The sequence below is a fragment of the Dreissena polymorpha genome, chromosome 16 (genome assembly GCF_020536995.1).
Source record: "Dreissena polymorpha isolate Duluth1 chromosome 16, UMN_Dpol_1.0, whole genome shotgun sequence".
In the NCBI taxonomy this organism is placed as follows: Eukaryota; Metazoa; Mollusca; class Bivalvia; order Myida; family Dreissenidae; genus Dreissena; species Dreissena polymorpha.
In genome coordinates this window covers 10011939-10028757 of record NC_068370.1, presented here as the reverse complement: position 1 = coordinate 10028757, position 16819 = coordinate 10011939, and the positions used below count along the sequence as shown (strand labels likewise).

The window sequence follows — 16819 nt, the reverse complement described above, 5'->3', positions numbered from 1 at the left end:
CTCATGTTGCTGTTGACGCTGACCTACATTTGGCTCAGACTAATGCAGAGTCGAATCTCTTGTTTAACCCTTTTCCACTTAGATACATATTTGTACACATTTGTAGTCTCTTACAAAATAATATTATATAAAATTCCTATTTAACAAGATGCAGGTTGTAAATGCCTCATTTTCAACCCTTAGATACTGATTAGCAGCGAACATCATAAAAACCTGAACAGTCTGCGAGTTACTCGCAGGGTTAGAGTTAGAACGGTATTTTATAATTTTTCTTTTTTCGTCAATCTGGTTGACTGCCCCTTTAAGGCTAGTGACTTATTACTGACTTTACAATACTGATCTATACATCGTATCTTAAAATCTGTTTCTTGTGCAAAGTATGCTGTCTCATCATGTGTTTTTAAAAGTCCATTTTTAGACAGAATTTCACTACCAATACCCTACCAGCTCACATGGAAATATGTATAATAGGTACCCAATATACATAATTATGTATCTTTATCAAGACATGGCAGTGGGGAAAGATTCGTGCTTAATATCATTCAACATGTATTTCTATGAAGTCAGTCAAGAGCCACTAATTCAGAAAACGGATGCAATTTTTATTAATTGCTTTTTCCAGCCATCCACTATTTAAGTACTCACAGTCAACAAGGGTGTGTGTTGACCTTCTTGTTTTACTGTAGCTGTCTTATCCAGAGGTTTGACCTAGATTCCTTTCCATACTTGTATGCAGCGAGAAAATTGATGGCAGATATAATTGCGCACATGTTCATGTTTTTTGTATGTTCATGCTATTTGCATCTTCCTCCCATGTCAACATTAATAGATTTCACGCAAACAATCTGCCTTCCATGTAAACTTAAGTAGATTTTACGTAAACAATTGAAGGCCACAATTTACTGAACATGAAATATTAATGAACTAGAAGTGTTCTCCTCAACAAGGAAGATTTCATTCATAATGAGAAATGTTTAATTGAAACTTAAAGTGATTTTTGAAAGACACACTCAACTTAACAATACCATCATTGTGATTATATACTTGGAAAAAGTATTTTGAGTATGAAAACCCACCAATGGTTAAAGAGGTTTGTTTTTAGAACATTCAGTTCGTACACTTATTATACAATTTTAAGCAAGCTCCACAAGATACTTTGCAAATTATTTGTAATTGACTGACATGTATAGTTTAATCATATACAGTACAGCTCACGCAAAACCAACAAATTCCGCGATCCGCGGAGTTTGACGACATCAATTGTTCGCGGAGTCGACTCGGAATCGACCATCTGGTCGCCGAGTCGCCGTGTCTGTTCGCCGAGACACGCCTCGGCATGATGCCGAGGAAATTGTTGGTGATATGACGCTGAGTCACTCGGCGAACAATCTTATAAACTATAATTTACCTGGGATAAAAACTGATTACAAGTTCCGAAATCATGATGTTTATTAAATGTAGATTAACTACGTTCGGACAATTCCTCTAAATAAAATATAATTTAAACACACTGTATCGTTACCGTTACGCTGTTTCAGTTCCTACATTACTGAAACAATTAGTGTATTGTATACTGACTGCAGCTTCTTGGGAAAACAGGGCTTAATGCATATGCATAAATTGTCAACCCAGTACCAGAGACTGTCTTTAAACGAAAAACACCATAGAATCAGAAAGTGTCGTCCTTGATTATCTTGTGCGAACTGCACTGGCTAATCAGTGTGCACAGGACACCACTTATTGGACAAACATAAGGCCCCGTTTTCCCTGAACGCAGCCAATGTGTACAGATTTCAATGACAAACTGGCCAATGTCGTCGCACAGGCTGTTAAACACTATTGATTACATACACACACTCACTGTCTGCAGTGTACCAGTGGTGAAGCATAAACAGGTTAATCAGTGTGCACAAGCAGATGCGGTGGTCATCGTTCTTAGGGTAGTTAAGAGCAGACCGCCTTGCAAAACTAGCTCTTAACCTTAATTGTTCGCAAGCGAACAACTAACAAGAGAGGTGTTTGTCAGAAACACAATGCCCCCTTCTGCGCCGCTTTGAAGCCATATATTTGATCTTTGACCTTGAAGGATGACCTTGACCTTTGACCACACAAAATGTGCAGCTCCATGAGATACACATGCATGCCAAATATCAAGTTTCTATCTTCAATATTGCAGACGGACGGACGGACGGACGGACTGACGGACAGACAGACGGACGGCTTGACGGACAGTTCAAAAACTTCATGCCACTCTTCGGGGGCATAAAAAAAAACACGTACGTATGCCAAATACTGCTGTTCACAGAACATTATTGTATTTCAGCTAATGGAACCACATATATCTCAGACACGTGAAGTATCATATGCAAATGATGATGATGATGGTGATAAAAATGACGACGACGACCACGACGCCGCCGCCGCCACGCCACCGCCGTCGATGCTGCTGCTGCTGATGATGATGCTGATTATGTTCAATATCACGACCGCATTTGAACATAGATGTAGAAGTGGACCGCTAAACATTAGAACTGACGTGTATACATGTACATCGAACAAGCATAATAGGCTTCAATTTAACCCTTTACCACTTAGATACGTATTTTCACGCATTTGTAGTCCCTTGGAAAGTTATATTTAATTTAAGACCTTTCTTACTCGATTCAAGTTCTTAAGCCTTCATCTACAAACATTAGATACTGATGAGCAGCAAACAGCATTAAACCTGAACAGACTGCGAGTTACTCGCAGGCTGTTCTGGTTTTATGCTGTTTGCACATAGCCATTTCCACTTTGCTGATAGGGAAAGGGTTAAACGAGTGTTCTGATTAAAAATAAGTAGCTTTTCTTTACATGGACTGGGTATTAAAGATAAAGACCGCAGGAGCACATTGGCAATCGAAATAGCGCGAATTCTGTACCCCGCAGATTCATGTGTGGAACATTACGTAAAGAAAATAAGAACACTGTCATTACATTATTCTTACAAAATTCCTTGCGTGTCATGAATTACCAAAAGGTTGTAATCGTAACACCATTATACGTTTGCCTTACATATACGTATCGAAGGCAATGATACGTGAAGTTTTCAGTGGTAAACCTTTATCATGATTATTGGCAAAATATGCATTGAAACATTTGGTATTTATACCTGCTCTAACTGCCACACTTAAAATGATCGCATTACCAAAAAGCTTTAAAATTACGACGAAAATTATCACCTGAACACTATTTTAGACTTAAATAATCAATTTACATAATCGCGCCTGTAACTTAAGAAGCCTCTTCAAGCAAATATTCAGCAATCAATACAACCATGACCTACTTAAATACAATGGCTGTTTATACAAGTTAACATGTAATATAATGTGACTCACATAACTACTGAAAACCACACTATGGCGCATAGGCGTTTGCAAGTAACAGGATTAAAGATCTTAACTACAATGTAAAGCGTGTTGTTCATGAATGTTCCTTATTCTTGATCATACAAATAGTTGTCTGAAAAGGCTTGATGTACAATACAATGCATATTGCAAAATATTTACAATGGCAGGAAAATAATATGATCGGAAGAAACACGTATTAAATATCCTTGCATAATGACACATCAGACCACCATGGCATGCACCTGTTTAATTGTTCTTAAGTGTTAATACTCTCTTGGTTAGTCGTTGGAAATTCTACACATTCTATACTTATCTTCCTGTTGTCATGGACAATTAAGAAACTATATTCAGCCTGCTGGTATGCAAAATATATTAATGTAGAGCAGGCTTGGCTGGGATATTGATTTTATCAGACCGCCATTCCCGGGCGTTGTATCAGATTGCAAAGATACAATACGTATTCAAATGTTTGTTTGAAAACTAAACTAACGGCGCACTGTCATGTTTTAAGCGCTAACATGCACGTAGGCCATGCTTAAGTACGGTATACTTTTCCACAATGAAATTGAGGCCTTGACATAAATTATTGCATTTTAAGAGGGTTTTAACATGCAATTTAGTTGCAGTTTCGTCACATGTTATCGCTGTGTGCTGTAAAAATTAAGCTTGTAATATGATGCGGGAATAAAAGTAGGCCTGTTAAAGGGAGCTTACACTTTTGAATGAAATAAGAAAACGAATGACGTGTATTGCCAATATATGAAGGTGTGTCCCCCATTTATATGTGGTACTATATTTTTGTGCTTTATTATTCACATATCCATAATACTTATAATGAGTTTATGGAAAAGACGATTATATAAAGTACAACATGGTAGATAATAAGACGAGACTTAATGTCATTTGCAGTACATAGGATATACACTTTTTTTATTAAAAAAACAAACATAATAAAATGCAACATGAATTCAAAACCATAAATATATATAATAAAAATATGTTATGTGTTTCTATTATACAATTAATCGATTTTATGATGCTTGTTTCAAACAGAAAATGATAACTGATCGCACTTAATAAAATAACTCATCCTATTACGTGTATATCCCAGTAAACCATGTCTCGTAGGAAAAGAATATAATTACACATCTAAAAACTTTAAGTGTATTATCAATAACGTAAATAATGGCCAGCTTGTAGGGGAATTTTCTTTTCTTTATTTAAGAGTGTGCAAATCTAGTATCAGTTTAACGATCGGTATGTTCAGTTCCGAAAATTGGAATAACAAATATATATCAAGCATTTGCGTTACACACGGAAGTTTTATACATAAAAGTAGTTAATAAGATATCAGCTATGTCTGCCCGACTTAAGTTATTCATTGAAAATAATTGGCATTGCAAATATGTTCTTCCCATTTCACAAAATCTTAAAACAGCAAGCCCAAAAAATAAAGGACGTACTTGCAAACCTATTTTATCATATACAAAAACAAGCTTTGCAGGGGTATCGATTGCAACAGACCGGGATTTTCCAAAGCCGTATCAGATTTCACAAGTACAATTTAAACTTATGAGGCGTTCGCCATGGGTCTTATAAATATTGGGTGTATTAACATAAACGAAATATCAAGCGCACAAGCCCTCCCGTTCATCATGTTTAAGGTACACGATCTTCAACAATAGACAAATACATACTAGTAATACATGCCATGGCCAATGCGTCCCAACAATATATACCAGAGTGCAAGCTTCATTTTTATATATTAACGGGTATTTGAACATAACATACATACTTTGAAATTTTTATATAAGATTTATAAAAATATGTTGTTAAAGGTTTAATAATCGTACGGTCAAATAAAACATTATATCAAATCGCTGAAGGCACTGAAGTTGTTCGCTATTGCATAATCTTAGTTTTCAAAATTATGTTATAGCTTTTTATACCGCAAGTTTGAAATGCACACAACCCATTCAAATTTATAAAGAGTGTGTCGCAAAGCACAGGTTGAGATGTGGGTGCGCTGTTTATCCTCATATTAATGTTATAGAGATAACTTAGACAAAGCAACAACAATATGTCTCTCTTTATTCGCAGATGGTTGCTGCACTGGCAGCCATCTTTAGAATTTTGGTTGCCTTGCTAAAGAATAACAAGCCTAGAATCATGTACATGTTGTAAAATGTGTATCTAATACTACATTTATTTTCTTTAAATTATTGAGCAACAATTTTGGCGACATGACAGACGTTTAAAGCAAGTCTCGTTTCCGAAATAATCTACGGGATTTAACTGTGTTAACTTTAACTCAATATAGATCTAGTTATCGACATACACAATAATTGTTTTTAACAGATGACATCCGATTGATAATTTAATTAAATGTATGCAGATATAGAGAAATGTTAACAATCGCACAGCGTATTTTCTGTGTATGTTTCTATATTTCGATAACATGTGTTATAGATTAGTATACAATCAATATTTGTAAATAGTTATACTCGGCGAATCGCCGCATCTACGCGGCGTAACTCCGCGAATCGATGCCGAGGCAAAACCAGACGCGGCCTCACTCCGCGAAATTTCGCCGAGTGCCTCGGCATCATGCCGAGTAAATACGCGGCGAAAATACGTTAACAGAAGAATCTGTCCGCGGCATAGCCGCGGACTTTGTTGGTTTTGCGTGAGCTGTACTGTAGAATACATACATGTGCTATGTTATCTCCTAGATCATCTATGGCAGTATAGTACTTGCATATTTCTGCATTTAAAATTTTTATCATTTGTTTTCAATGGTTTTTATACCTCAATATAAGCAATAATTTCCTTTTGCCTTATTAAAATGGCATGAGCAAACATTTTGGTTCAAATTGCAGTATAAAGTGGATTTTAACAAGTTTACAATTCCACTGCAATTTACAGAATCATTTTTAACTTTGCTTTAATTAATTATCATTCTTCCACCACCCTTACCTATTTTATGTAGACAGAGTTTGAAATTAAAGGATATTTTGCGACAAATCATGGGGTTATTCTGCAATACATTATGGAGTTATTCTGCTATCAAAACCTGTAAATGTTGTAGGGCCTTTTTCCTACTTTGCGTGTGACCTGGGTCAGCCATCCCACAGTTTTGATGCAAGCATTTCACAAATCTAATATTACCACACTATTTTACAAAACCAGCCTTTGTAAGTTGTTTGACATTTGACAGACATTTTATATTCAAAAGTACAATTCATTCGTCTGTCCGTCACAAACTTTTAAGAGCTATATCTCAGAAACTATTTAAGTTTTTTTAACATGAAACTTCATAGGTGTCTATATATAAAAGAGGAGAAGGGGGGTATCAATTCAACGAATTTGCTTGTTGTTAAGGAATTACAAGTATGAAACTGGTGAAACCAGTGTTGTAACGTTAGTTCGGCTAAAAAACCACACCAGTGCATTGGACCGTCAGTAAATTGTATAGTAAAACTTGAGATCCTTTGTTTAAAAAGTCAGCATGGGGATCCAGATTTGTTTGAATGAGGAGTCACTTTAAAGATATCACAGTAAGATTTAAGCATGCACTTTTACAACGGAAATACCTTGAATCAGAAAAATCATGTGACGAAAGTGAAAACACTTGAGTAATGTAGTACTGGCAGAGAGCGAGGCAAGGCCAGCAATTTGGAGTAGATTTTCGTATTCTTATCCGTTTATATGTGTAAATTTTCTTTAAAGCTTGAATAATTTCTTTTCAAATAGATTAAATTGCATTTTCATGAAATGCATTTTAATATCAAATATTGTTAATATGTATGATTTATAGGGAATCCTATGCGCATGTGACATGGCACAATTGTTATTGACAAAGGTTTTAAACTTGGAAAAATTATATGGCTTACATTTCTCACACGAGAACTAAAATTAAATGTATAACTAATGTGTCTATTCACAAAACAGAAATCACATAGACAAACATTTAAATGTTTGTCAAAAGTATTGACTATGGATCATTGAAGATACAGTAAAACCTGTCAGAATTTAGTTGCTCATATGATGTATGATTTTATTTTTCGAAAGCAAAAGTGTCCAGCCAATGAAAATATTTTACTATACCTATGCATAAAAATCATCATTTTACAATTTCTACAAGTATGTGAATATTGTTTGTAAAATTTTGAGGAGTTTGTGACTAAATTTCTCACAATTTTGAAATTTGTGGGATTTTTTTTTCAAATTAATTGAGCGTCTTACTTTTACTTCACAAAAAAGGAAAGAGAGCCCTCTGTTGTCATGGTAATTCAAGAATTCCCAGATGTTCAGTTCAGTAAAATGTGCCTTCTTAAATATGTGATATTGAAGACGTTTGACAAACATATCATTTCTGCACTCGGCCCAGTGAAACCACATTTAAGTAGTAAAATGTTCATACATAAGTTACCAAACCTGTTGACTTGGTATACATTTTGCATGATTAGCTTAATATTTTTATTGAATGTAATTTCCTCAAATAATCTTAATGAACCTGGCAAAAGTTATTATAATTTAAGTGTGTTGTCGTCATAAAAACAAATGTATGTATTTTTTGTGGAAAAAAGGCATATTATGTATAAACAATCATGTCAGATTTAAAATTATATACAGCTTACGTTGTTTGTTAAGGTAATAACCAACGGTTTGTTATTCTGATGCTTGTAATTAATTCCTATTCATCGGAACTCCAAACCGTTGGTGATTACCTCACGAAGACAATTATTAATTCGCTTCTAATTAACTCATGTCCATTTTGTCTGGGTAAATCAGCAAAACATGCAAAGTTTAATACTTTCATGCCATCAAAGTCGGGACCTACAAGGATTTCATTACAGTTCATGACACCGACATCAAAGTAGAGCAAAGTTACAGTACAGATCTAATAAAGCAAACTCCGATTTTCGGTTAAGGCCAAATAAAATATAAAAGTAAAAATGTTTATCTCGACAATATTTAAATCAAAGTAAAATTTGGGCCAATTGATATCAAACAACCTATTGAACAGGTTAAAGGTTACGCTAAAGTTGTAACAACTGTAGAAGCTACCCTTATGACTAAATGTTGATCACATTTGGTAAGAATTTATATCATCACAATATCACAACAAAGATGAAATCTAAGTAAAGTGTATTCAAAACTTAGGTTATCATATCAAATATAAAAAAAAGCTTATGAACACTATAAATGCTTTGTTTGTTTTAACTTAGTCAAATGAAATATAGCCTGAATGGTTTAGGGTCGCATGGGTTATATAGATTTTATAAATATCTACATAATATTCAACATCAGCGCATTCAAAATGCAATGCCAATAGGTTTCATATTATATATTTTGACTAACATCCTTGTTAATAATGATCCTGGAGTCTTTACATTCCGAACTCCAGGGGCAACATCCTTTTAAACACATCGATAGACAAAAAACTACTTATAACTTATTATATTCTGAACCGCCTTGTCAATTAGGTTATGTAAATTGATGCCTATGTTGTAAATGCATAGTGATTCTCTACAGCAGTTGTTTATATGTGAATGCAGTGGTAAAAGCTGGTCACAAAACGAGGTTCACATAATTTGTATAACAAAATTAAGAGATAAACCGAGACTTACCTAAGTTGAAGGTTGATCACAATTTTATCGACTGCATACTGTTAAATCTTCTGTGCTTAAGTATTTGCCTTGCATCTTGTATTTTGGTCCTCTACTGAGAGTTAGCTAACGTGGTTATTGGCTTCGCTTTGTGTTGTCTACAATCAGCTTCAAATCTCCACTTCAACCACTGGGAAGATTCGAACAAACCTTCACTTAAATGATCAATGGGTGATCCTCTATCAAAGTTCTTCAAAACGTTCCAATAAGATGCATGTATTGATCATCAGTATTACGGTGACATATATGTGACATTCACTCCTTTTTGTTAATCACTCCTCTTGTTTTACATTGCACTCCTCTGTTTTCTATCTCGTTCCAACGACATACTTACTTGAGAGAACGACCTACTAACTCGAACTCGAAGGAACAGTCAGCTAAGTCGAGTGAACGATATAGAAAAAAACAGGAGTGTACAACTAAATGAAAGAGGCGTGCAATCAAGAAAGAGCGGTGCAGTAAATACATGAGGGGTGCATTAAACAAAAGAAGAGAGCATTTTAACTATCTCAAGGGAACGACTTACTAACTCGTGGGAACGAGTAAGCTATGTTGTGGGACAACTTACTAAGTTAAAGGAACGATAGAGATAGAAAAAAAGAGTGCAAAAATAAATATAAGAGGAGTGTAACGAAACAAAGAGAGGTGCAGTAAAGTGTTTAATGCACTTCTTCTTTATTTAATGCACTGCTGTTTTTTCATTGCACTCTTCATTTATTTAGTTTTGCACTACTCTTTTTGTATCTCGTTCTCTCGACTTAATAAATCATTCCCACGACATAGTTAACTCGTTCCCTCTAGTAAGTATGTCGTGGGAACGAGATAGAAAAAAGAGGAGTGCAGTTTATAAAAAGAGGGGTAAATGTCATCTCTATGACACTGTACATCTGAATATGAATGCAAACATGTCAGTATAAATTTAGATTATTCTCAATCATTTATTATTAACTAGTTATATTTGTTTCAAAATACATTTAAGCATATTGATATATTTATCTTTGCTTTAAATAATTGTTCATTGTTTTTTCATTCTGCCTCTTCTAACCATGTTAAGGATGGCCCCACCTTGCCCCTGTACTGACCTGTGGGTCATTTTTATCGTCATATGGGCTGGGATGGTCATGGAAGGACAAAAGTGTAGCATTTTGAAGGGACTTGTTCACATATTTTGTGAGAAGGTTGACTGACATAAGTCAGTGATATAACTAAAAGAAATTAATACAGCAACAAATTTAAATTAAACGAAAACAGACATATACCGGTAACTACAAATTATACAAATATATAGCAGTACATATTGTATGGTATCGTAATATGCTTTTACTGTTTTTTTTAATCTGTATATTATTTTAAGTGGGCATGTTTTAATAGAAATGCGTATCTTTGTTTAATATTTATTTTATGTCATTTCATAAACTGTATTATTTCCGATTTAAACCGAGACTGTACGATTTTGTCAAATATTTATGAATTTATATAACACGTGTAAAAACTTATTATACATATATTTCAATATAAAAATTAAAATAAAAGTTAAGAAGGACATGTGTCGAAAAATGCGAAATAAGCCTGATAAATAAATCTGAAATCGACAATATCTGTACAGTCGAGTTCGCCAGCATGTATATCATGCATGTACGATGTGAATCAAAATTTTGTTTTACGGATCATTTTAATTTCCTGCAACGATATATATTCATACGACACACGAACACTAACTCCGAACCTAATAAAAAGATGAATGCTTCGGTTATTGTAGGAAAATATGTACGAAATATATTCGTCACAATCGGCTCGGGGCGCTAATTTGTCTTTGCTGCATTTTATAAAATTCGTCTTCAATGTATATTTTTTCTTGCCTATTTTGCGTTATTGTAACATATTTTAATCAATATATTACAACTTAGCACATACAAAGATCGTATAGTCTCGCTTTAATAATATTTGTTAAAATGAATTGCGAACTTTTTAACCAATTTATGTAATATTGTTTCATCTTAATCTGTAAAGAAAATTACACTAACACAGGGCATCAACAAGAACGATCAACAACGTGTCCTTTAAATATTGCTCAATCTGTGTCAGTTTGCAACATGTATGGGGAAAAATTGTTGCCTTGTTTTACTGATAAGGGATTTGATTACAGAACATGAATATATCTTTAAACATTTTCTATAAAATATGTGTTCGTCATTTTCAGTAAACAAATTGACTGCATAATGTTACATCAAATACTGCCGGGAGAAAAAAAGTCAGTTGAGGAAGCCAAGAAATCATGCGAGAATTTCTAGCTGCTTACTTACTCTGGAATGTATGGGTTTAGTTTTAACCTACGCCTTATATATTTTAATTTGAGTAAAGATTTATGTTATTCAAATAAAAGTTGGTTTGCTTTATTCTCAAATCTTTTTTCTAAAAATAAGGGATGTAGTTGACACTTGTTCGTAATTTCATTTCATCGTTCCTCAAAAGGTTGTAACTCTGTTGCTCTGGTCTCTTCCCTACCATTGAGTAATTAAATGGTAATTAAAATGAATGCGTTTTGGTTTCCTTTTATTATTGTTTAATTTGAGTTGCAATGCTATGAGGTTAAATTTTATTCACACTAATATGTATCATGAATATTGCTGGGCCAAGTGTGAGGTTGACCGTTCCAAGGCGGTGACCCAAGCTTTATTCTTATATATGTTTATGTTGTTTTGTATTGTGCTGTGTTGTACTATTTGGCAATTGGTCACTTGCCTTAAATTAATGACCAACTAATTGCATGTCACTAACATGCAATACTGCTCCAGCACCTGAAGTTTCACTTCTTTATTTTCAATTAAAAATTTAAAGATATTATGTTATTCACTACAGTAAACATATAAGAACAATGATTAAAATATTCGTTGTCCTCAGAATATCCACAAAACATGTGTTTATCATAAATCATTAGAATTTTTTTTATAACGATGCGTACACTATGACAAGTTTTGTCCACCATTTTATACTTTTAAACATAAAGATTGACGTTTTTAAACGCACATTCCAATGAAGTCATACTGTTGAATCACTTATTGTAAGGAGGTCTCATTTTCGCACACCTACCATTTCTCCAATTTATGATCACTGGAATATTTACCAATTAAGTTTTCCGCATTCTTCACGTTAAAAGTGAAACGTCGAATCAGATCAGTCGTAACACCCTATGCCGTTATGTTTGAACATAAGACGTTCTTCTGACGTTGATATGAACTCTTTGTAAAAATATAAGCACAACTTTGGCATGTTAAACTTTTATTTGAAAATAATTTAATAGATGCACAGCTTTTAACATGCTTTTTCAAACTTTCAATGTGTAATGAACTGCTTGAATGCTATAACCATAGAAGTATACATCTGCAATAAAGCCTGTCTATAGTGAACATATCAAATGGCACTGAAGTCAGAGAGACGTATGTATACCTGTAATACAAGTATAAAGTTAATAACTGCAAAATCTTAAAAAGATAAGTATAAATTTCTTCCTGCCTTTCAAGTCCAAATTTGAAACATTTTAGTATTTTAATTATAATAGACAGCTTTTTACACACAAATATAATACCTAAAAATCTTACCTTTTACTGTAAAAGTAGTTTTCTTTGAAAACATCTTCATTCTATAAGAAAGAACTTTCAATGAGAAAGGCGTTGAAACAATTATATTATTTTACCATCTTAGTAGGAGAGCAGTGTCTTTTATCAACATAAACACCAATAAAGCCATATTTCTCCCTATCTAATTACCCATTAGTACAATAGTTTGTGTTTCCTGTTGTTATAAACCGTATCAAGTAATTCCTTTACAAGGTAAGGGCTTCATATTTTTTTTACCTTGAATAAGGGGCACAACTGGCTTATGTTAAAATGATTTAAGTGCACTTAAATCCTTTTGGCACATGTATTACCTCTCAATATGTATGAAAACATATTGTGCCAAAAAGACTTAAGTGCTATTAAAGCTTTCTTGCAGTCATGAAAAGGATATAAAGCATTCTGGCATACAAGGGATTTGTCGATAAGCACTCAGTGCACCTTGGGTCTGTCGGATATACTATGTTGTATACAAGATATGATTCCAGGGAATAGTGAAAATTGAAGAATATTGGAATAGCTTTCTAAACGTGCAAAAAAGAGATTTTTGATAAAATACCACGTTCTGGCTCTAACCCCTCGATATTTGTTTTAAAGACAATGTGAAAATAGTTTACAGTCTTGCTCTATTATGACAGAAGAGTAAGGCGACAGCATAATGTTATAATGTAGAAACAAGTACCTATAAGTGCACAATTAATGAGTGGTATTTTTATATTTAATGTGATGCAGAGTTACAAAGAAAAAATAGAAAATGAAATTGATATTTCACTGTGTTTGGTCCTAATTTAATGTAAATATTGATTTCTTTCGTTAGTTAAGCTAGCACATCTTAATACCTATTAACTACATGTTGCTGCATGTTTATCTGTATATTTGTGAAAAAGTGTCAAAAGTACTGGTTACATGTTGGGTTTATCTCTTTGTTTGTTTAGCCCCGTGAAGGACACCGTTGTAATTAACGACAGATGGGGCTATGGTATCGGTTATGTGCATGGGGGCTTCTACACATGTGGTGACAGATACAACCCAGGTGGACCCGAAAATGTTTGTTGACATAAAATGGAGGCTAAGTTGGATAAAGAGCCCAATCAAATCAGGCACTTCAGAGTTATTGCCCTTTATTTTTTATAAAATATTATCAATTTCTTGATTCCTCTCTCATAACTTACACAATTTTCATTGAATCTTTACCTATATTTCTGCAAATATTTGTTGACATTAAATGTAGGCGAAGCTTTGTAACCAGTCAAGTCACAGGAGGCACTTTAGAGTCATTGCCTTTATTTAGACAATATATGCACATTTCATCGTTTCAACTGTCCTCACTCATTCACTTTACAAAGAATCTTCACCAATTTGTCCAGCGATGGGGTCCATTTTTTAGTTCTGCGTATATTTCTGTCCATGACCTTCTTTTATTTAATACTATTTACAGAGAAATAACTTCTATTCAAGAGTGTAAAGTTTGCTTGGTTCACTAAGATCACTCTTGTTAGATACCAGGTTAAGATACATGACGAGGTCTAAAATTCATGTGTTTTCCGGATCCAGAGATGTGTGTTATTGGACAGACACAAAATAGTACAATATTTGGTTTGCTTTTTCCCACTTTTAAGTACTATCCATCAAATATTCAGGTCACTTGATTGAATACAAATGGGAGAACGCAATGAGGATAGACAAGTATTCCTGGGGTTACAGTAGAAACGCAAGACTCTCTGATTATCTCACCATGGTCCAGCTGATAGCCACTTTTGTGAAGACTGTCAGGTCAGTAGAGCATTTGGACAAACAGGGTTGTGGCAAGATTGGGGCAAGCTTTATATATACCAGAACATGTGCACATTGGACCAACGTCATGATAACAAGCTGTTAATAGCCACACTGCATTTTTTGTCTCAGTATGCTTTTCCTCAGGAATAAGAAAAATATCTGATATCAGTTTGTTTTACATTATGCTATGATGATTGTGGTGTAGCTTGCACTGGCCACTCCTACTTGCAGGACACGCTTCCGGCATGAATGCCTCTTTGATAGCAAGTACACCGAGAGACTGATATGTATGCTTGACGAGTAGGGATGTAAATAAAACCAGTATAAGTTTCAATGATGTTTGTTCCTTAAATGGAGTTCATTTAATGGTAAATAGTGTATTCTGTAGAAGAAACACTACAATAAATAATTTGGTAAACTATATTGCCATTCGATTTTTATTCCAAAAGGGTGCTTGCATTTATTTGGATTTAATAGAACGCGTAGTCAATATTATATAAACTTCCATAAAATAAAAAGGGTAGAGAAAAGTGCATGTGTCATATCTATTTCTCAATTGATCTCAATTGATACTACTACTCTTCATTTATAAAACTTGAACGCCAAATATACATATTATTTTGCTGATGAACAATACATGTATTGATTATTTTAGCCATAATTTAGAAAATGTATATTTTTGCAACGTGTACATTTTTCAAAATATACATTATTTTTGTACCATAGTTTGATAATAAACTATGGTTAGGAGCATAGATGTGAATCAATTAAGTCACAAGTGGGATTACACGTGTCAATTCTCCTTATCGTGGTATAATTTACAACAAATTATCATTGAAAAATGTATTAAGCTTCAAACACTATCTTATTTTTCTTATCTGTCTTTTAAATAGTAATGCAGGAGAACTATAACTACCGGTATCCTCGTCCATATTTTGATTGTATCTACACATTTTTGTCATCTCACCATAACAACATAGTATGGTATCAATTCCATATTAGAACAAGCTCAAAATATTACATAGAGAATAATAGGTTAGTGTTGATTATAGATCAGGTTTATCATGCGAGGCTTAGAAAACAAAAAGCACCAGCCTTGGCGAGTGCTTTTTCGTTTTCGTGCCGAGCATGATAAACCTGATCTATAATCAACACTAATCTATTATTTTATTTATCCCAATTCGTATTTTGTAAACCTTTTTATTTAAACAAAATTAGTTTGACTGGATAATTTCGCTGGATTTATGACGTCATTTCATCGAAATATTGCCGTCATTTCCTGCCGTTGATTATAGATGATATTTAATCAATGGGGCTTTAAAGGGGCCTTTTCACAGATTTTGGCATTTTTTAACTTATTCATTAAATGCTTTATATCGATAAATGTAAACATTGGATCGTAAAAGCTCCAGTAAAAAATCAAGAATAAAATTAAAAAAAGGAAAAGAACATTGCCCGGATCAGGTTTCGAACCAGTAACCCCTGGAGTCCTGCCAGAGTCCTGAAGTAAAAACGCTTTAGCCTACTGAGCTATTCCGCCGAGTACACATGCTGAACGTATTTTATACCTTATATAAGCAATCTTCGTAGTTTCACAAAATTTAACGACAAAAACAGAACTCTCCAAATTATTCAATCGTTTCGCGTTGAAACGCTTTATAATTTTTAGGTTTTAAAATCGTCAAAAGATGCATATAATGGCTCTATTAGACCATGGTAAATGTTCAGTATTACTGTTTCCTCACAAATATCATAACTAAAACGAAAATTTGCGAATCTGAAACAACTTTTTTCAATTTTGTCAATTTACCAAAGCGTGAAAAGATCCCTTTAATCAACCGAAATCGCTGTAAAAGTGGGATAAAAATATTAATTTAATGATGTCTTATAGCTGCGGGGGAAACATGTTGCTCAACGTTGAACCGCGTCACGATAGAATCAAAGACCAGCTGATGCAGGACCGACTGGCGCAGATGGGAGACTGGTTGGCTGCAATGGGGAGGCCATATTCCAAACCAGGTCCTGGACATACCAGAACGACTCTGTCAACGGGGATGTGTGGTAAGAAAGAATTTGCTTAGGCATGGTTTATCATGCTGTTTTGATACTACTCACCACAAATGTTCGTGTTTGGGACTTAGTATGTCCCTTCTATAAATAATCTCACAAACGGTATGGTCAAGATCACACTGAAAGGCCAAAGGTAAAATTTGTGCATTTATCTTCAACATTGGTTTTGCAATATTATAACTAAAAGTGTTCACCATGTGGACACATCTTGCTCCTCCTTAGCTTAAAGGTCACAGTAAAACTTGTCTTCATGTAACATCATTGTTTAAAAAGTCATGCGAATATATAGCAAGTGGAG

General features: G+C 34.1%; 1 pseudogene; it reads left to right on the top strand.

The window, feature by feature from the left end:
- LOC127862835 (plasma alpha-L-fucosidase-like) overlaps positions 1-16516 on the top strand; it is a 30355-nt pseudogene extending 13839 nt beyond the window's left edge.
- Positions 16517-16819: the final 303 nt, after the last annotated feature.